We start from the raw sequence: 21,952 nt of genomic DNA, 5'->3' as shown, positions 1-21,952 counted from the left end.
ATGATGTGGCAGAGAGTGGACTGCAGAGTTGGCGTGTTTGTACTGCTGGGGTTGATTAGTGGATGGCTTTCAGGTGTGCAGGCAGATTGGCAGCAGGACTGATGAGCGCCACGCCCAGACACACAGATACAAAGAGAGACAGACAAGGAACCACAAGAAACACAGGGGGGAGGGGGAAAAGAGCTGACACATGAGGAAAAGGCGCAGACCGTGACATCTTGATCTTGATGGCACCTATGGTCATGCTAACACCCCATATGAAGGATGGTTCATATTGTTTGGCACTTAGAAAGGGGCGATGAGAAATGTAACCCATGTAAGCCCATGCAAAAAATCTGGAGTTTTAGTGCCTCGCTGGTCAGATTTCCAGCGCTGGTCAAATTTTATCACAAGTAAAAGAGAATGCAAATTATCACACATTTCCATCCACAAAAAAAGGAAAGCACAGAGATACAAAAAGGAAAAGAAGCAGAGTGTATCAAGACAAACAGTTGGTGGCATTAGACATTAGAATTCAGTTGAAATTTCCAAGTTCCGACCCCAAATCATGCACAAAAACAAAAGTTAAAAAAAAAAAAAATGGCAAACTGATATGTTTCCTTGACAAAAAAATGACAAAGAGGTGGAAAAACATTAATTTAGATGAATAAAAGGTGTTACTATAGAAAAGTATGTATTTTTTTAGGTTTCCATGGGTGCTGCCATTGTTGTGTCACAACTCTGACTTTAAGTGGTGGTCTATTGTATTTTTTCTCATAAAAGGTCAGAAACTTTTGAGTTGTGAGTGTTCTGGAATGCAGCACAAGTGTCTAGACGTGGAGCGATTAAACCATTGCAAGTGATGACCTGAGTCAAGCCTCAAACGGTGCAAACTGATGTGGATAACATGATGGAAATATGGTGTTTGTTTCATGTGTAAATATGAATTAGATTGAATTCTTCTCACACAGATCTGCCAGCATTTTTCACCCTTTTAGCAGAGCTGGAGCTTCAGTGGTAACTTCATTTCTATCTTCTTTAATTTAAGTCTGTTTTCATCGCACTTTGTCTCATTTCGCTTTTATTGATACATTAACTTTTCTGCCTCCGTAAGGGTCAAATCTTTTTGCAATATTGCATTTTTTTTTCTCAGGATTTTCGTCCAGACGCTTGGATGCACAAACTGAAAATGTGGACAAAAACAGCTGGATGGAAATGAACCTACTGACACACACATCACTGAATGGGTAGGTGACCTGCAATAACACAAGCAAATGAAAGAAAAAAGAAAAGAATCAAATAGACAAATCAAACAGAACTGACACAATTCTCATGCAGTATGTTATTTGAAGCTGAGTGATAAACTATGTGATCAGAATCTCCTGCACACCCACACAGGTGTTTTCATTCACCCTGGCTAATTAGCTCCACGCTCAGGTTGAAGTTGGGTGGAGACATTTATGTTGGTAATCACAGCAGCCATTTTGACATAATATACTGTGTAAATACAAGTGTTACAATGAGGATAATTAAGATGCAGTTCTATTCAAGTCAAACAGTGTCATGGTGCTGCTATTGTGCTAATTACAAGTGAGTCTATTCATCCTCAGGCTGTTTTGTGACTTTCTGACAGAAATGATATCTCCCACCACACACACGTCAGCCACTGATAGTTCTAAATCAAATACAACACTAATACAATTGATGAAGCTAATTTTACAAAGCTATAAACTGTTTGCATCTGGTTTGGCGTGTTTTCCTTTGATGCCTTTCTGCCGATATTCTCTGAATGTTGCATAAATGTTGAGCAGTGGTGGACAGTAGTGAAGTACATTTACTTGAGTACTGTACTTAAGTACATTTTTTGAGTATCTGTACTTTACATGAGTATTTGTTTTTTTGGAAACTTCTGACTTTCACTCCACTACATTTCAAAGACAAATATTGTACTTTTGACTCCACTACATTTGTAGGAAGGTTGTTGTTACTTTTCGACTGAGCTTTGAAGTCAGCTGTTGGTGTTTTTTTCTTTTCTAAAATGCAGTTGGTCACATGCTGTGTTCCTCACTAAAGGAAACCAATCACAGTAGCTCCTCTCAAATGGGATTGATGTAAAAGTGGAAATACATCATCCAGGCGCTCTCTGTAACAAGAACAAGCAAACTCCCACTCTTTCATTCAAACAAAAAGTGGTAATGGTGACGGCAGAAGAAAGACAAAATTAAATCTCAAGATGTTATTATAATTATTCATTATTCCAGGTAGCTTTTAAAGTTGGATTGTTTTTATCATGGTGAAAAATACAGTATAATTCATGTATATATACTGCCTCTGAGGACAGAAAGAAATCTCAGTTATTTAACAGACTTGGAGAACTTCTTACAGTTATCTTCAATCTAATGTTATGATGTGATTTTAATACAGTTACATCAGAAAATAACAATAGCTGTCCTTTTTGGTTTTGATTGTATTTCTATGCTGAAGTTTTTATAGGTGTTTCTATAGACTTTGTGTAGCAGAGTGGTTCTACAAGCATCAGTGCATCATTAGATGGTTTCAGAGAGTTACAAGCTTCTGTAAATGCATCATGAAAACAATACAACATGTATTGATATTAGAAAATGTACTTTGTAATTTGTACTTTTGAATACTTAAGTATTTTTAAAAGCAAGAACTCTAGTACTTTAACTCAAGTAAAATTTTGACTTAGCAACTTTCACTTGTAGTTGAATAATATTTGACCAGGAGTATCTATACTTTGACTCAAGTACTGGGGTTGAGTACTTTGTCCACCACTGATGTTGAGCTAATATTATGATTGCAAAATAAGGAAATCTCGATAGTTTTGACATTCACAGTCCAGTTCTGTGTTTTCTGCTGTTTATACTCCAAACTAAAAATAACTCACTCTCATTCTGTCCTGTATTTCCTCAAGCCTCTCCTGTGAAAACATGATCATTAATGCTAAAATAGAAATGTTCTGAGAAGTGAAGGAAATAAATGTACCTGCCTCAAAAACATGTGAATGTGTGTCTGGAAACATGAGCAGTAGGACACTGAAATACATACTGAAGCAAGTGACCCTTTTCTAAGCCCCGCCCTCCTTAGTTACTGTTGCTACACCTGCCAAGCTTTCCATTTTCATACTACATTTATGCAGCTTACAGTGATAAAGCTGGCAGATTTAACATCAAAATTGTGAGACTGACATTTTAATGCTTCCATCTGTCATGTTTTAAAACAAGTACCTTATAAAAGTGTAAATGTAAAGTTACCTTGCAGTTGCGTGCACAATGTAGCATTAATGCTAAAAGACTGAGGCTAAAGTTAGCTTACATCTAAGCAAACATAGGTTGGACGGTGAAAGATGGCAGGTATATTTACATGATAAATAACAGAAATACACTTTTTAAAGTGGGAAAAGGAAGCGCAGGGACTCGATTAGCGCAGCGGATCTTGAGACAGGCCAGCCGGACCGCGATCACGGAAGCCGATTCTGCATCAGTCCACATCCTCCTCCTCAAACGCCCAAACATAACAAATGCAGATGCAGTGAAATCTAACAAGTTACTGCAGCTAGTAAGCTAGTGTTAGTTAGCCGCACATGCTAACGTTTGCGGTTTATATTAGAGCAGATGAAGACAGAGTTTAATCCATTCACCACTTTTCACTTCAAAAAAGATGCCACTGCTATCAACAGTTATGGCTGTTAAGCTATGATTGGACACTTGCTGTTGGAGGTGGGGCTTAGTGAAGGGTGAATTAGAGCTGTCACAATAAATTGGAATTAATTATTTTTATTGAGAGAATTTCACAAACCATTCATCATTTTGACTTATAGTGTGATCACAGACTATAAAGAAAGAAAAGAACGAAGTGTGAGATATCGTTTGTCAGAAATTCACAATAATGGTTGAGGATGAACAGATTTCTTTAACTCACTTGTCTGTATTTGGTACAATAGCAGCACCCTGAATGGAGCGGAACCCTAATTAGTATAAATGTAACACCTGTGTTTACACTACATTAATATGTCAAAATGGTCTGTCTACCGGAACTACTTTCTTTCTACTACAAAGAAAGTAGTTCCTACATGAAACTGATCCCAGCAAGGTCTGTGGATTTTCTTGAGTAACAATGTCATGAGAGAGACACTACTGTTGAGTTTTTCAAACATTTTTTTGCCACTTTGAGCACCACAAGCCGAGTGCCGTTTAGTCCCATTATACCAGAGAGAAGGCAAACATCTCGATGACTGGTATCTTAAATAGCACTACAGGCCAGGGGAAAAAATACATATTTTTGATTTTGGGCTGAACTGATCCTTTAAGATCATTCATACATTTTATGACACTGTATAATTTCATGTATACTTGACTGTGGAATAGACTTTTCTGACAGCAGATAGACACTGACTTGTCAAACAAAGGTGTAACTAATAACTAGATAATTAATGATAGCAGCAGTTCACTGACTGTATGTACCTACAGTTGGCAGTTGTGAATTCTGACGCACACAGCTCAGTGTAACGGTTATTATTGTTATTAGTCACCTGCACTTTTCCTGCTAAAAATAAATCTGCATAGAATATGTATTAAATTTTTTGTACCACAGGAAATGAAAAAATATGTCCAATCACACTACTTAACTTATTGAGCAGCTATTCTTTAGCTGTGAATAACTCTTCTATTTCCTGTGTGCATTGCCTACTAATGATCATTCTTTATACCACTGAAGAATACACACTATATGTAATGTATTTGTTTTTCATCCTGTCTCTCCATAGTTTTAGAATTTTCTATCACATTTAAGTGATTTATGTGTTGCAGACAGATGCTGACATCATCAGAAGGATGTTGAAAGACTTCCTTGTTTGCCCCTGTTTGTGTCTCTTCCATTGTTTCTCTGTTGTCTGTGCGTGTGTGTGGGGGGGGGGTGGGGGGGTGGGGGGTTTGTTGGGGGGTTGTGGCTTCCTTCCCAGCTCCCTCCTGAGTGTAGATTATTCACCTCTCCTGCTGAACCTGTCGACCTGCTGTCCATCAGCTCATCAGTCTGGCAGTACTTCAACTCCAGCTCTCAGACTGTAGCCTCTGCTAACAATCAGGCCACTGTTTTGTCATTTGTTCCCTGTGATCAACTCAGTTCTCTGTTTCTCTCTCAATCCTGACTCTGGGCTCCACATCCTCCAACCTTGCTCGGTCAGTGTGCTGTTCTGCCTCCACCCTGCTGCTCTAGATCCTAGATCACTCAATTCTCAGGCTGTCGACGACTAAGATTGTCTTTAGTCCAATCAGATTTGGCTGTCCTATATGAATATTTGATGATGCATCTTTTTTTGTTTTTTGTTTTTATAGTGCAGTGCATCACACAAACCTATATGAGCTTACATGAGGATGTTTTTACAGTCAGACTTGCATTTCAATACCTTTTCGCGTCATCTGTGATGTGAAAGTATCAGATTTTCACACGCAATGAAACCTGCAGAGCCTCTCTCCCGAGGCTGCAGCTGCTGTCACCTGCACTGCAACGTGAATTAAGGATTTATTTCAATCAAGCCAGAGTTGGTGATTTCTGGGACAGTGGAAAGACGTTTTTGGTGAGTTTGATTTCCTTTCTGTAAAGTTTCAGTGAAGCAGACGATGATGCAAAAGGAGTCTGTTGAGTCTGGCAAGAGCAATTAAAAGGCTGTTTCTGGTTAAACAAAACATATCAGACACTGACAATAAAAATCTGAACCTGTCAGTCACAAAAATCAAGTACAAACAACAAGCCAACAAGCAAGCGTCATCTGCTCTGTGTGCTCCACAGGCGCGTCTGCTTAGATGAGGTGTCTGACTGCGCATCACGTTGCTCTGCACTTCTGCCTCTCTTCTCCTCTTCCATCAATTAGTTGTCGTGGTAATTTTGAGACTCAGGTAACAACTGTGTTGACACTACTACTTCATGCCAAAATTGCTGCTGTCTTAAGACACTAATAATGGACATAAATTAAATACGATCAGTAATAACAAAAAATATACAATGGTAACACTTTCTATGATTCCCGTGTGTATAATTCATTGTAAACATACATAATGCATTAAAATCTGCTTTTAGTACTGTATAATTGTAGTTAGAAGCATTTGTAAATATGCAAAATAATCAAAACATTAGAAAGCCTTTTATAATGACTTTATAAAGTCAAGTATCATAATACCTCTTAATTTCTGGTCACTGACATCATCATGATTATTCTTCTTATTGATGTTGTGCAAGGATCACACTTTATACTACCTTATTATGTCATTTTAAGTTACTGTTTTAAGTTATTATAAGCAGTCATCGGGTGCTTTAGTGTAATAACAGTTATGTAACGAATTACAATTGTAAGAATGCATTATACAAAGATTGTGAAGTGCTACAACTATTTCAATCAGGAGAGATTTCAGAGTAAAAGGAAATTGTTTATTGATGCATGCATGAGATAATGAAGCATGAAAAGTCTTTGGCGGTTAGACCCCATCATGATGAACGCAATATGCACATGGTCTAGACACTGGTGGTGATGAGGTAGTGAAGCAGAGACTGGGTGAGGTGAAGTGGCTTCTGGTTTGCCTGGGTCCGACGACTGGAGTTGAGTTGAGCGATCATCTGTATTACAACTTATGGTGCAAAGACAGAGCCAATTTAAAGTTTGGCAGCAGCAAATTGACTGGCTAATGAGACCGTGGCAAAATCTGATTGGATAGTAAACAGGAAAGTGAACACCCACGATCAGCTGATTAGAGGGAGACAGGAGTGAGAGAGAGTAAAGGTCTTTCTGATTAAACTTTCGCTGAGCTTCATGACAATTATAATACACTATAATCCTTGACAAAATAAAGTCATAACAATAATTATACTGTCCTATAACCAGATTATAATGCATTACAAGTATGTTTTATATATTTAATGCATTATAGATGTGGGTGTCAGTGTTATTTCAACAAATATTTAGTCCACACTCATCAATTTAACATTTTAAATGTAAATAATGTACCAGATAAGTGCATCCTACACAAGTCAAAGCAAATATATACTGACTTCTTGGCAAAGGTGAATTTTAATTTCAGTTTAAATGGAGAAACCAGTGACAAGTATCAGCTGTTCAAAACGATTGTCAGTGAATATCAACAGTTTTGATGTACAAATTCCACACGACTTTACATTTGAGGATATATTTGATAATCACTTCTCTAGTGTCATTTTCAGGTTCAGATCGTCTCACAGCTGTTAAAGGAATTCTTCTCTACATCCGCTGACAGAACGGCGTATCCAAACTGTCAGGCAACCTGCCATTACCCCGGGGCTTTAGCGCTTGTTTCGAACATTCCCACTTTAAAAGATAATTATCATTCCTCACAATCTCCACCTTTGTACCTGCCACTCAGCGCTGCTCCCTGTGTAACAAGCTGCTCTCAGCCCTGATGCTGACAAGGATGTTTCCCAGCACCAGCAGACCAACCGCTGCACAATCACACGCTGTCTGCTCGCTGGGAGGGAGAGAGTCGTAGCCAATTACCCCCTTTCCCCCCCCAGCACTTCCATCTTTTCTCTCTCTGTCATTAACAAGAGCTAATGGAGGTTTGCAGTGGTAGAGACAGCACAAGTCTTTGTTCATGTTACTGTTCTGCTTTTTTTCTCCAATTCCTCAGTTTGGGCTAGGTCTGTCACAATATCACATTTTCACTACGCAATTATTGTGGCCACAACAATTCATGGTATTATATTATTATTTTTCTCATTATTATGACTTTTTAGTCTTATAATTTTGACTTTTAATCCCATAATCATTATTTTATCTTCTAATTATGACTTTTTTCTCATAAATATGACTTTTAAATCCCATCATTATCACTTTTTCATCTCATAATCATGACATTTTATCTCATAATTATGGCATTTTATCTGATAATTATGACTTTTCATGACTTTTCATTGATTTATCTTATAATTTAAAGTTTCTGTCTCATAATTAGGAATTTTTTTCTTGTAGTTATTACTTGAATGATAACATTTTAACTCATGATCAAGGCTTTTTATCTTCTAATTTTTCATAATGATGACCTTATTAGACAATACGATCGATTGTGTATCACTAACATCATATATCTATATATAAATGTAACAGTTATAGTCATTGTCAGTATATTGTGACACCCCTAGTTTAGGTAAATTCATTTCAGTTGTCAGTGCTAAAATATCAATCTAAGTCTGGAATCTATGTACGTTGTATTCTGTTTTATCTGATATTTTCCAAATGAATTTCTCATGAAAAATGGCGCCTCATTCCAAATATCGCATGATTGTGTCCCTTCTTTTACTTCATGTAGTGAGTCCTCACTTTGGGCAGGTTTTCCAGATGAAAGCTCCCCCTTGCCATCTTTGGCTGCCCCTGGACATGAAACATATTCATTCTTCGAGAAAAGACATGGAAGTATCTTCTGTGCACTGTGTGATATTCCCTCCTATTAACTGTGCTTGGGGGTATTTCATTTTCAATGGTTATTCTATAAATTGTTCTCCTTTCTTTTCACTGTCTAGGACTGTAAAACTGTTTGATCTCATGTTCAGAAAACCCCTCTTGTGTTTGACATTATAATTCCTGAGGCCAGATGGATGAAACTGCATCAGTTCACTAAATGCTGCACAGACGCAAAGAGAAACCTCTGCACGCACATTCACTTCTAGATGAAAAAACTGTTTGTTTACACCACATAAATAATGTTCATTTGAGTCATGCTTGTATAGAACAACCCTTATAGTCAGCTATGACTGGATGATTTACAGCATTACTCCTGATTCACCTCACATTCACTTTCTCAATTAACTCATCCATTCAGAATGTGGAGACAGTGAAGACAATAACAGTCTTACTGCAGTTGTTAGGTCGGTAATTACATTGTGATTGAGTAAAACTCCTGGATAAAAAAAACTAAAGATATGGAGACACCAGTGTTAGCAATGTAAATAAAAGACTATGTCCAAAGAATTGTTCAGTTGATGTCTCAGTGGATTTTCCATCTCCCAGGTTGTCAGATACCCATGATTTGACCCCCTGGGAGCTCATACTGCTGCACAAGGTACCCATAGTTTATTAACATGTTGTTTGTGTTGTGAGTGATCGCAGTTTTGGTAGAGTTAGGCAGCAAATCATCTCGATTAGGTTTAGGAAAACTAGGGTTAAACTAAGCTTGTTATGTTGCACTTCATGCTACACTGCATCACGTTACGCCGTGTCAGGTTACGCTGTGTCAAGTTATACTGAGTCACGTTATCCTGTGTCACACTATGCTTCACCACGTTGCGCTGCGTCACATTACATTGCGTCACATTGTGTTACGTTATGTTTTGTTACATTACGTTGTGTTACATTGTGCTAACTGATGAAACGTTACATTATGAAGTGTTATGTTACACAGTATCAAGTTACAAAGTGTTAAGTTATGAAGTGTAACATTATGTTGTGTAAAGTTACACTGTAAAGTTACATTGTGTCACGTTACATTGTGCTACAGCTGATAAGTGTATCCCACTGTGCACCCATGGTGCAAGGTGGCAAGGATGGATTTGGACATGCCTTGAATAGATTAAAACCTTTGAGCTTCGAACCATAAGACAGGGCTCCAGGACTTACTGGGTCTGGTTCCAGCAATTTTGAGCAGCCGTGAGGGCACCACAACATGGCTAACAGAGCTAATGGCTATCTATTAAATTAGCAGGACCCATTTTGATGTACCAGTGTTTGAATGTTTCCTCCTGTATGTTAGCTGCTAGCTTTGGTAAGCCTGCTGTTTGTGTGCTCAGCCACCATCTTCAGACATGAATGGATGGTAAAGACAATGATGGGAAAGAAAGGCAAAGACCACAATGCCACTGATAATATTTTGATAAAAATAGCATTATCTGAGAAAATAATGTGAGGAGCAGTCACGTTTCCCTGCTCATCATTTTCGTCCTGTTATCCTGGTAAGTAGACATAAAAAATGTCTTGTTTTAGCCCCACACACACACGGATATGGGAAAAGTGAAACCCAGTAATAAAAATGTTTGAAAGCAAAACATTAAAACATACATTTCCAATGGATGTTGAGTAACTTGAGACACTTAAACATATGAGTTACTTTAGTGCTGCTGAATAATGAATTATCGGCAACGATTTTTCTTCCCCTGAAATGAATATATAGCATTACAAGTAAAGCTCTTCATCTTTACCTCTATAGGACATTTTACAGTAACTGACTCTTTTATCCAGATGTGCTCACAGTGAGTGAACAGCTTGTCGTTTGATGGATATTGACACTCTCAGTGATCGAACCTGTGACCTTCCTGTCACCTCTTGGTTACAGGACGAACTCTTGAACTGTTAGGTTGCCCTGTCACTTAAGGAAACCTTAGTGGTGGCTGTTTCAATCCATATTTGTCCCCTAGTGATGTTATTTTCTGCCTTTGCAATTGGATTTTCCCATATATCACATTTTCCAGGGGATTTACCTCAGAGTAGAGGAGTTGTAGCCAATTCTCTGGCAAACAGTCTTTGTTTTTCAATCTTCTTGTCAGAATTCAAACTTTGCACAGAGATAAACGAGAGAAAACTTGTGTTGTTTGTACATCTCGCCCCCAGCATGAAAAGCATGCCCTTTTCTTGCTGTTCCAAGGTTGATGAGGCAGCGCAGGTACGGTATGAAGGGAGATGGAGGATTTGGCTAACAGCAGTCTTTTTCATCCCCACAGATCAGCTGTCTAGACTGGGTAGGTAAATCCTCTTCCTCTCAGCTCCATCTTTTATCCGCCGTCGCAGGGCCTAATGGCTCATACAGCTAGGAGGATGAATAGTTCAGCTTCATCTTTTTCTATTTCCCTTTCCTTTATTTTCCTCTGGACATGACATTCTTTCATTACGGACACACACAGAATTCACACTGGCAACACTTTTCTGGCAATACTTTTGCACGACCTTCACACTTGTTTTTTCACATGTGTGCTTCTCTTGGACAATTCATGCCTTAGAGGGATAGTCTGGATTATTGCAGTATGCAGTTGTATGAAGCACTTAGATAGTTAGTGTATTACCTGCAGCAGATGGCATGCTCCCAGTTTACTCTCTCCAAACCAACCAAACTCCATAGGCAAAATTGGTCATTTTACCTCAATTAAAATGGGAGTTTCTGACTCTGTCTATTAGTTTGTACGTGTTATTATGTGACTTAATTGAATCTGAACTATCCTTTCAAAACACCAAAGTCATGCAATTTCACAACAAACTGACAGATTGAGGTAGTGGTCGACCAGTAATTCCTGTGGTCTATGAGGTAAAACTACTAATATCACCTATGAAGTTTGGTTGGTTTTGAAAGAGCAATATTTGGCTTATTTAACGGTAGTTACTCATCAAACAAGGCTGTCTAATGCCTAATATTGTAAATATACTGTACACTCAAAGTCATATTCATTTGTTTCAAGTAGTTAAAATACCTTTTGTTTCAGATTATGTCCACAGCAGTTCATTGCTTAGCCTCTGTGCTTGTGTCCTCCACTGCTTCTCCAAACTGGGGACATGCCAATTGGCATCTAGCTGATACACTGACTATCAATAAGGACCCCAGACAGCCCCACTTCAAATGATCCAAACTATCCCTTTAATTTTGGATGCCACCGGCCTGTAATGCTCCATTAAAAGCTGACTTCATCATTTAAAAGAGATGATTGTGAGAGCACACATGCTGGGCATATGGTTGCCGTTCTGATAAATAAATTTCAATTAAATTCATTGTGCCAGATCCTCCCTTTTGTCTCCATTTTTAGTGCTAAGTGTTCTCCCGACCCAGACATCATCTGTCAGTCTATCAAACAGTGGGTCACTCAGTGTTGTCACATCTATTTTCATAGATTTCCTGCTGTTTTTCCCCTCTCTTTTTCTTTTTTTCTCTCTTCTTTGTTCTGTGAACATTTAGAACACATCACTTTCTTTGTGTCTGTGTTTTTGAAGGCCTGTTATCTTTAGAACTGTCACGACAGTAATGTCAGTGGGAAGTAAATGGTAATGGTTAAAGTAAAATGAACTGACAAAATGGGAGCTCGACCAGGTCTAGGGGTATGATTCGTATTTGTGGTGGAAGAAGTCCTGGGGTCAGATCCTGGACGGGCAGCCAATTTCTCACAGCCCAGCTGGACAAAGTAGAGGAGACCATGTGTGAGTCTAAACTAAAAATAAGTTTATTTTGCATGAAAGGGGAATTAACATAAAGACAAACTAGAACAAAACCAAACAGAGTTGGAGACAGAGGAGAGGAAAGGAGAGGACTGGCTGTCTGCCTCCAGCTTATGAAGTCCTTCAGACAGGTGAGCTGAATCTTCCTGATGACCTGACTCCGCCCACTCTCCTGGAGAGAGGACCACTAACAGGGTTGTCACACATCCCAAAAGACTACTTCTACTGTTGTCACATCTAAATAAAAGTGTAAAGGATGAGGAGAAATTTTCTCTTCATCCAGTAAAATGTGTCAAACCATTTTTAAATGGCAACATTCATCTTATTTAGAAATTCAGAAAAAAAAGAAATTAAAAAACATGGCTGTATACTGAGAATTGTTATTTCCAAGGTCAAAAAAAACCCTTCAAGATCAGTCTCTCTGCTTTTGATGGCTATTTTATCTTTTATCTTTCCCTGATACATGCTGTCCATTGTGTAATGTGCCAGACACATTTAGTCAAAAAATCAACACTGAACATATGGCTAAAAACATTGTAATTTTCTTGCAAATATTATTGTAATTTGGAAAAAGAAGAATAAATTGCACTCGAACATATAATGGCTGCATGTAATATGACAGGGGTTGATCATTGTGAAAAACCCAATGCAAATTATCCCCCAGCTCTGCAGTTCCTCTCTGTTTTACAGACTGTTTTCATAACTTTCAGCTCAGTGTTTTGCTTTTACGGCAACTTTACTATTTTGATTAAAATCTCTCCACTTTCATTTTCAGCTTCATTTCCTGCAGGTGAACAAAATTAGCGACTAGCTGATGATCAAAGTTAGTAACTAGGAGGTGAACAAAGTTAGTGATTAGCTGGTGAACAAAGTTACTGACCAGCTGATGAACAAAGTTATCAAGTATCTGGTGAATCAAATTAGTGACTAGCAGGTGAACAAAGTTAACAATTAGTAGGTGAACAAAGTTAGCGATTAGCTGTTGAACAAAGTTAGCTGCTAGCTAGTGAACAAAGTTAATAACTAACTGATGAACAAAGGTAGTGACTACCTGGTGAACAAAGTTAGCAACTAGAATGAATATCATACACATTAGGCCTCACCAGAAATAAGACACTAGATGAATGCTAATAGTGCTTTATTTCGACTGGATGTGTAAATAGATTGGCCTAACTGTTTGCTAACATTTTAGCTGATAATGAGTCAGTGCTGTCTTTACAGTTTTTTGCCCCCAAGTTGCCAAAAGTGGATTCATGTTGGTTTAAGTTGTGTGTGGGTTTGTGTGAGAGATAAAGAGATAAGAGGCATGGAATTGTTAAGGGAAAATCAGCTGTCTCTTTTGCATTACAGCAGCAAAACAGCTATTGTGCCTATTTTTGCTTCAATTCTCACAGCTGAATGAAAACAACACTGCCATCATCTCCTATATTTAAAAAAGCATCCAGGGGATGGTGGGAGGGGGTATGGGGCTCATTATGAGATATCATCTAACCATTATGATCATTTGCCAATTAAGGCAAACAGAGACTGCTTTAAAGATTCAGGCTACCTGAACACAACTGGAGGGTTAACCCATGCAAAGCAACATTTAGAGAATATTGCAGAATATAGAGAAGAGCCTGAGGCCGTGTGCTGGTTGCTGATGCTATCATAGTATCATTGTTCTCGTGCTTAATCGCTGTGGCTAATGACAGGAAATGAAATCACCCACTGAAGACCAACACGCTTCCCACAGAATAATTACTGCTGTTGACCTTGTGGCTCTGTCTGCTATCTAAGTGCACCACGATAACTCTCACCACACATTTAGTCACTACATATCATTGGCTACTCCAGGCTGCTCTATTAAGCTCTTACTCATTACAGACACACAAAAATGTGCAAACTGAGTCACTGACTTCATGTTGTATATTTGTAGCCACGGTTCTAAATGAAAGGGTGTGTGTGTTTAAACCCTGCTGACATGTTTGTTACGTTGACTTACGGATTTGTTCTGTCATGTTCACACAGTGCAGAAGAGTAAAAACACAACATTTGTGCAGGAAGTGCGAGTGCAATAGTCTGCCACAGCACAAAGCCTAATGGAACATGTCAGTGTATTCATATTTCTGAATTCCCCTGCATTTACTCAGCTATCAGTTGCACTTTCATATTACTTGTCATCATTTTTATTGTTACAAAACAGTGTATAGACTTGTTTTAGATCGCAATGTCTCTTCACTTATGTATTTTTTTGTTGTGTAATTGGCTTGCCTGTTTTTGAACACTGATCCACTTAATATTTTTATTTATTTTACAGTTATTTAACCAGGCAAGTCATTAACAACAAATTTTTATTTACAATGGCAGCCTGTCGATATGCACAGCATCAACACATGTTCATAAACAAGTAGTCTACAGATTAATACATACATATACACATTTAAATATTTTAGACTAGCATTTGAGTTTTCAACCAACCATTCAATTAAAAAATACCCATACAGACACATGATATGATATGATACGATACGATACAATATGATGTGATTCAATGCAATACAATACTACATGATACAATACAATGCGATACGATACAATATGATACATTATGATTTCCTTTTTTTTTTTAGATACTCAGCACATCTTTCAAACCAATGTATTATCCATTATCATTTTCGTTCAAAGGCCAAGTTAGCAATAATATATGTGTCTAATGTCTGGTTATACTTTCAATATAAAGATCTTGGGTTTAGGCACCTAAACTACTTAGTTAAGTTTTAGTAGCGTGGCTTTGGTCTGGCCTGGCACCATTTTGTGAGGCTTCTGAGAGCTTGCAAAGAATATTATTGATGCAAAACAATTCTAGGCTGCATCACAGAAACATGATATCCATTAACGAGGTATCAGCTGTAGAGATATCTGCCTTCTCTGAAACATAATGGAACTAGATTACAGTCCTGTAGTGATCAAAACACGTACACAAAAATACATTCAAAAAAATCAAAACCAGCAAAAATAAAAAAATAAAAAATCATGACCTGGTTGCTCAAAATAATCCAGACTCCTTGCTGTGAGCAGTTTCATGTGCCATTTAGTCCCAGTATATTGGAGAAAAAGCAGACATCTCTATGATCGATATCTCTAAAACTCTGTAACTCACACCAGAACTAAATCCTTGCTTGTAGGCTTCACAAACTAAAATATCATTTATTGGTAGTTTGGCTTAATGACTTATTCTACTTTATATATTTCGAGTCATTATTTCACCTAGACTTCTGCTTTCAGAGCTAGTTATTAATTATTAAGTTCTTACTAAAACCAATAATCAATTTCAGAGGCAATTATGTAATATGATAACAAGGAGATGCATTTATATGGTCTTACATTTACAACTGGCCCCGTGAGGGCAAACATAATGCTGACGTGGATGGGATGAAGAGTGAGTTTGACATCCCTGATTTACACAAATCTATAGATAACATTTTATGACTATTTCACAAACTGCAGTGATACTGAGCTGGGATCTATAGCTTCATGTACCACATACAGATATGTGAGTGGTGTCAATCTTCTCATCTCACTCTTAGCAAGACAGCACATAAGCATATTTCGCAAAATGTCAAACTATTCCTTTAAATGTAAAACAATGATCTAAACCAGAGTAAAGTAATCCCTTTTAAACCTTGTTTTTCTGCTAAAAGTCAAATCTTGACAGCGCCCTTTTCACAGCTGAAGCTCTGGCTGCAGCTCCAACTCCAGGTTTGTTAGGGGGGTTGGTGCTGTGTGTGTTTTCGAGTGTGGTTGTGTGTGTGTGTCTCGACCTTGGGAGCACTGCTGGGTGCCATTGATTTGTTTACCTGTGCGCTGCTGACAGTTTCTCATTAGGTTTCTTTTGCACAACACTTCCAGGAGAGGAGACCAGAGTCTGCACTTCACAGCCGACGATGCGTGATCAATGTACCTGATAGATTGGCGCTGGCAATATAATTCTGTTGAATGGCTGTTTAATGGATGTGAGCGCTCCATTTAGTAGCCACAATAAGGTGCCTTTTGTGGCTGAAGCAGCATTGCTGGGCTGTATGAGGAGGAAAACAATATCTTGCAAGCAGGGCTTTGTTAAGATTACTTTGGCAGACAAAGAGAGACTGCAGGAGAAATGGTGTTTGATTCCACTGTTAATGGAAAATATTTAAAGTATTTGCAAAGTATAGGAAAAAATAGAATTTAGCATCATTAGAATTTTCAGCATTATTATTTCAGATAGCATGAATACAGTTTAGAACCTTTTAAACAGGAGTAAACAAGGCTAAATAAAGAAAAAAAAGGGCAACACAAAGACATAAAAACAATTTACTCTTTATTTGTGGACCTCTTATAATTCTGTTGTGACCCATTAAAACTTTTTTCTCCAAATGCCTCCAATTTTGGACCTTTAGCTCTCTGTAATGGTGCTTTTACCATCAGAGCTTCTCAGTATTTACATTGTGGCTACTGATAAATTCAGCAGACTACACTGTTTACTACAAAGCTGTATGACAGTTAGATAGTGTCGAACTTTGTAGCTCCAACAGTGTGTTACAAATTACTAAGACATGCTACAAATAATATACAAATACAAATACAACACTGGTAAAAATATTAAATACATTCTATACAAACTAATATTCAGTAGCCTGTTATGAGTTTGATGTTAATCATCCCAGGGGGGTCAGAACAGTTTCAGGGAAAGCTCTGTGAAAGGAGGTGAAAAAAATGCAACGTTAGTTATCAAAAGGAGACCGTATATAATAGCCTAAACATGTACGATTTGGTTAAAGAGACAGCAGACTAAACAATAATGTTATTTGAAGATTTAGGCTACGTGTAAGACATGGTAGAAAAATAGACATACAATATGGTACAATTAGGTACGATACGATACGATACAGTTCAATATGATTCAATACGATAAGATACCATAGACGTATAGACATACAGTAGTTTGGGGAAATTTTTTACTGTTTTTCAGTCAAACTAATAAATACCTGAGGACAGACCTTTTTAAAATGTATTTGGTGGTTAACTTGAAAGGGAAAAAGAAAACTCTTTTAGACATTCCAAAAGTTATTGGACCAAGTTGATTAAAAACATACTTTAATCTTAGAGGAAATTTGCACCAAACACCAAAGCAAATTCTTTACTCTTTACACTGTCATGAGGAAACACAAATATAGTTCATATAATGAGTGGACTGCTGAGCCCAACAGGACATCTCATGATTTTTTAATATGTGTTTTGTCTTGTTTTTCTTTACACAGTTTAAATCTGGGGAGTTTTATTTGAAAATAAAATGAAAATTTCAATCATGTATTTTAAGTATTTCACAGGAGTGTAAATACAGACTTTTGGGCTAAGTGGGAAGTGGGGAACCTCCAACAATGTGGTGAGCAGAAGACAGGCCTTTGCAAGTAACAGATCGATTTATATGCTATTTCTATTTTATCTCATCTTATTCATTTTTATTCTGTTTTTATTTTATTTGTTATTACATTTCTCCATTGCGAACTGCTTTTTTTTCTTGTGCATGTTGCTCATAAACGAACATTTTATCTAATCTGTTACTCAGATTGTCATTGCAGTAGAAATACATAAATACATATACCTGAATTCAAACAAGCACTAATTAAATTTAAAATGATGCCATTTGCTTTAAAAGGTAAACTCATCTCAGTCATGATTATTTTACTAAAAAAGAGGAAAGTCAGTAGCAATCTATAACAAAATTATAGTCTTATTCAACATAAACTATGCAAACTATGCAACTATAGATTAACTATAAAAGTGATTCAATTAAATTATTTTTATGGTATTTATTTATATGCAATGATGACTGCTGAGAAATATGTATATTGATATTGACCAGTATCACAAGCGGGCACTGGGGGCTATCATAACTACCTTATGCCTCTGGCATTTCAAATATGCAAATACATGCTCTTAAAGTATTTTATTAGTCATTATCTTATTTTTTATGGCTAGCAAAATACATATTGCAAAATTCTCCAAAGTAATTAAATATGTATTTTAAATTGAAATGCTTTCCATGTGTGTTTAAATAAAAAAATCTCCAAAAAAGCCTTTGCTTCTCAGATGAATCCTCATGTCTTCTTAAAAATTTTCACACGGTCACAAGGAGGCAGTGTTGCCTCTCTCCCAGCAGCCCCGCTGCCACCACCGAAATGTGGTGATGGACGGAATCCACTTATTTAAGGTGTTAAAAGTGCTCCTGATTTGCCACTGTAATCCTGCCCATTTCACAGGGACCAAAACAGAGCGAGAGCCACGGCGCAGCCTCCTCTAAAGCCCTGGCGTCCCAGCTCATGTTCTCTCCGTGACACAACGTGACACGGCAATCAGCTCGAGGACACATCAAGGTCTAATTACTCCTCAGGTGATGCGACCCCGGTGACATCCGCCCGCCGAAATGTGATTTTATGAAGACTGAAAGCTGACAAGACAAGTGTTTCCGTTTAAATCAGTTAGGATTTACATCAAGAAGGCCGCAGCGCTGATTAGATCCCTGCCTCTTGTTATGAGGGAGAAATACTCTGAATGCAGAAGTGTTCAGACATAATAGTATGGGTGTAGATACCGTATACGGCACCCTGGGGTGCTGCACAGGCTGTCTAGTTCTAGGTGCAGTCAACATCATATTTAGTGGGCTGGGACAGGCTGAGGGGCGAGGAAGGGGGCAGCCATTCTCTAATGATCAAAATAACACTTTGTCAATGTAATAGCTCACTGTTCTTCATTCTTTACACCCACCTGACAGAACATTTCTCACAGCTTTGTTTACACCAACGCTGCTGCCCTTGTGGTCTGCTGTGACATATATAAAAATGTTGCCCCATAAACCATGATTATTTTCATTGCAATTGATGTATTGCGATCACTTAGCGAATTCCCTCTGAAAACGGGCGTCTCGAGGAAGACGTGTAGGGCTGCAATTTTTGACTCAAACATCAATGACAATGTGAGGCTTTGTTTATGAAGACGAGGAGCAACAGATGGCAAGCATATCTATAAATAAGTCGCTCTTCTGAATAGGAGATTAGTGCATTTGAGCCGGTTTTTAATGGTCTCTGGGAGAGATTAAAAAGTAAGCTGATTCATAATGCGTTTCTCTTTGCGGTGAATCACTCATAAACAAGAGTCTGGAAAGAATCTATGGATAAAAAAAAAATCTCCAACATGTTTAAGAAGAGAAGTTGTATGAGTAAGAAGAAGTCAGACACGATGACACACGTCTCCTCTGCAGGGCTGCAGTTTCATGAATCTCACTATGATACAGGTGCAGCTTCACACATAACCAACTGTCTCCCCTCGTAGCTGCTCTCATAGAAATACTTACTTACTAGAACCATAAAGGGTTCTTCGGCTTGTACACATAGGAGAACGCTTTGCGGTTCCTGGTTTTATGAATGTTCCATGTGGAACTTTTTTAGGGTGCTACCTAGAACACAACATAAAGAGTTATACCTAACCACCACTAACAAGAACCCACCTAGGGAGTTCTACTGAGAACCTTTTTATATTCCAAGTGTTTTATGTAGAACTCTTTTTTAATATTCCAAGGGTTCTGTCAAGCATCCACTCAGAGGCTTCTACCAAGAAAACTCTATATTCCAAGGGTTTTATCTAGAACCCACCCAGGAGGTTTTACTGAAAACCCTTTTTTATATCCCAAGGGTTCTTCCTAGAATCCACTCAGGGGCTTCTACCAAGAACCGTCTATATTCCAAGGGTTTTATCTAGAACCCACCCAGGAGGTTTTACTGAAAACCCTTTTTTATATCCCAAGGGTTCTTCCTAGAATCCACTCAGGGGCTTCTACCAAGAACCGTCTATATTCCAAGGGTTTTATCTAGAACCCACCCAGGAGATTTTACCAAAAACCCTTTTTTATATTGCAGGGATTCTTCCTAGAATCCACTCAGGGGGTTCTACCAAGAATCCTTTTTATTCCAAAGGTTTTTATCTAGAATCCATGCAAGAGGTTTTACTGAGAACCTGTTTTATATTCCTAGGGTTTTATTTAGACCCCATCAGGGTTGTTATACCAAGATCATTTTTGTTTTCCAAGGGTTTTATTAAGAATCCACCCAAGGTTTTTTTTTACCGAGAACCTTTTTATATTCCAAGGGTTTTATTCAGAGCCCACCCAGGTTGCTCTAGCAAGATCCTTTTTATATTCAAAGCGTTTCACCTGGAACCCACACAGGAGGGTTCTACCAAGAACTCTTTCCAAGGGTTTTATCTAGAAGCCATTCAGGGGGTTTTATCGAGAACCTTTTATATTATAGTACAAAGAACCCCTGTCGAAAGACGTCCTCAATTATTTCAACAATCCTTGTTCTTTGGGTGAAAAGGATTCTTAATAGAACCCTTAGTCTTACAAAAAAAAACCCTTCAGAACCCTTACTCCAATAAAAGAGTTATTGAAGAGTCCTCAGAAGCAAATGGTTCTGGATAGAACACCAGCCCCTCAGGATTAACCCTTTTGGAACCATTACTTCTCAGAGTGTAGATCGGTGGAGACCTTTTAACCCTGCAGAACTCACTGAGCAACATGTGCATATTTCCACCCATTTATTTTTCAAGCAAACTATTTATACATACACATACATATATATATATATATATATATGTGTGTGTGTGTGTGTGTGTGTGTGTGTGTGTGTGTGTGTGTGTGTGTATGTATGTATGTATAAAACATCATTATTAATGCCCACAGCGATTATTCCAGAGCACAAATCAAACCACAAATGCAAAATAACCAATAGCTCTTTCCAAAGTTCATGGAGGATATAATGTTGATAAATATACATAAACCCATCTTGGTTTTAGCCTCTGGGTCACATTTTCTTCAACTTATTGAAATAGAATGGAGGAAAAAAAAATCTCAATTATATAACCAGTGCTGATCAGCCTACAGATAGCCGCCCACCTGAGGCTACCTCAGCATCCTCCACAAATATTGACAGAATTCTTATCTTTTTCCACATTTTCTAACAAACATGAAGCTCGTATACAAATCCATGTTTTTTTTCCAGCTGTTAACACCCTCAATTCCTCACAAAGACAGTTTTGCATTCATCATATGTTTCCTGGAACTGCAATACTCAGGAGAACGTCTGATAAAGTGGATTTGTGGCTGTATCTTTAGACATCCGCTGTCTGGATAAACTCTACATCTGTCTTTTAATGACACTGGTGCCACTGTCTGTTCTCTGCTATAAAACTGGAGACTCACCATGTTCGGCTTTAAGGGCTTTATTTGGCTGGTGTTTTCGAAAACAACAGGCTTTTTCTTATTTAATGAATTCATAAACACGCCTGGGAGAAAAGCATGCTTGACCTATGAGAAGGTGATTGGATTTCCTGAGAACTATTGACAGGTTGTCCTAACAAGTAAAAGCAACCTAAGGAGGAGCCATGCAGCCATAATCAATTGCTTAAAAGAGTGAAGAGGACAATCATGTAGCCTCCTGAGATGCTCTTGTTACTGTACACACTAATCTCAGATATATCTTTACCTATATTAACATACACTATCTGATCATATAAATCCTTTTGAATGCCATATGGACAGCAATAATTAGTATACTGAAGGCCAGTCAATTACATGTCTCAGTCATCTGCAGCAAGTGAAGGAATTATATATTTTCTCAGATGTATCTTCTGCGCAGACCTGTCAGGAACTGTCAGAGGTCATATGCATGA

Source organism: Lutjanus erythropterus, chromosome 16 (assembly GCF_056507025.1).
Source record: "Lutjanus erythropterus isolate fLutEry1 chromosome 16, fLutEry1.hap2, whole genome shotgun sequence".
In the NCBI taxonomy this organism is placed as follows: domain Eukaryota; kingdom Metazoa; phylum Chordata; class Actinopteri; order Lutjaniformes; family Lutjanidae; genus Lutjanus; species Lutjanus erythropterus.
The sequence above is the reverse complement of the archived record's forward strand: the minus strand, read 5'-3'. Positions refer to the sequence as shown.